Below are 380 nucleotides of genomic sequence, written 5' to 3'. Positions count from 1 at the left end.
TGGAATAGGTCTGCTTAATATTCTGACTGCAGTTTTGTAATAAAATCAAATAACACAGATGTTTTAAGTATCAAAGTGCTTTTCACACACACACACACACACACACACACACACACACACACACACACACACACACACACACACACACACACTCACACACTATGAGTATGACTGCAAACATGAATTTGTACTTGTATTAATTATAATTACTGTATTACAGAACCTGATCTGAAAAAAAGGACAACAGCAAATTATTCATGCAAGCTTGCTGTATTAACGATTTCTTTATCTATTTAATACAACACTGAATTAGATAACAACTATAACAACGTGTGTGTGTTTGTGTGAATGTCTATGTGTATATGGACGGACACTGATTA

General features: G+C 34.2%; 1 long non-coding RNA gene across 1 annotated transcript in view; it reads left to right on the top strand.

Annotated features, from left to right (window-relative positions):
- Positions 1–55, top strand: part of LOC138955652 (uncharacterized) — a 2636-nt gene extending 2581 nt beyond the window's left edge. Inside the window, exon 2 of the long non-coding RNA XR_011452316.1 lies at positions 1–55. This exon is cut by the window's left edge and continues 1962 nt beyond it. This is a non-coding gene — a long non-coding RNA (uncharacterized lncRNA).
- The last annotated feature ends 325 nt before the right edge of the window (positions 56–380 follow it).

Source organism: Littorina saxatilis, unplaced genomic scaffold (assembly GCF_037325665.1).
Source record: "Littorina saxatilis isolate snail1 unplaced genomic scaffold, US_GU_Lsax_2.0 scaffold_1689, whole genome shotgun sequence".
NCBI lineage: Eukaryota > Metazoa > Mollusca > Gastropoda > Littorinimorpha > Littorinidae > Littorina > Littorina saxatilis.
The sequence above is the reverse complement of the archived record's forward strand: the minus strand, read 5'-3'. Positions and strand labels throughout refer to the sequence as shown.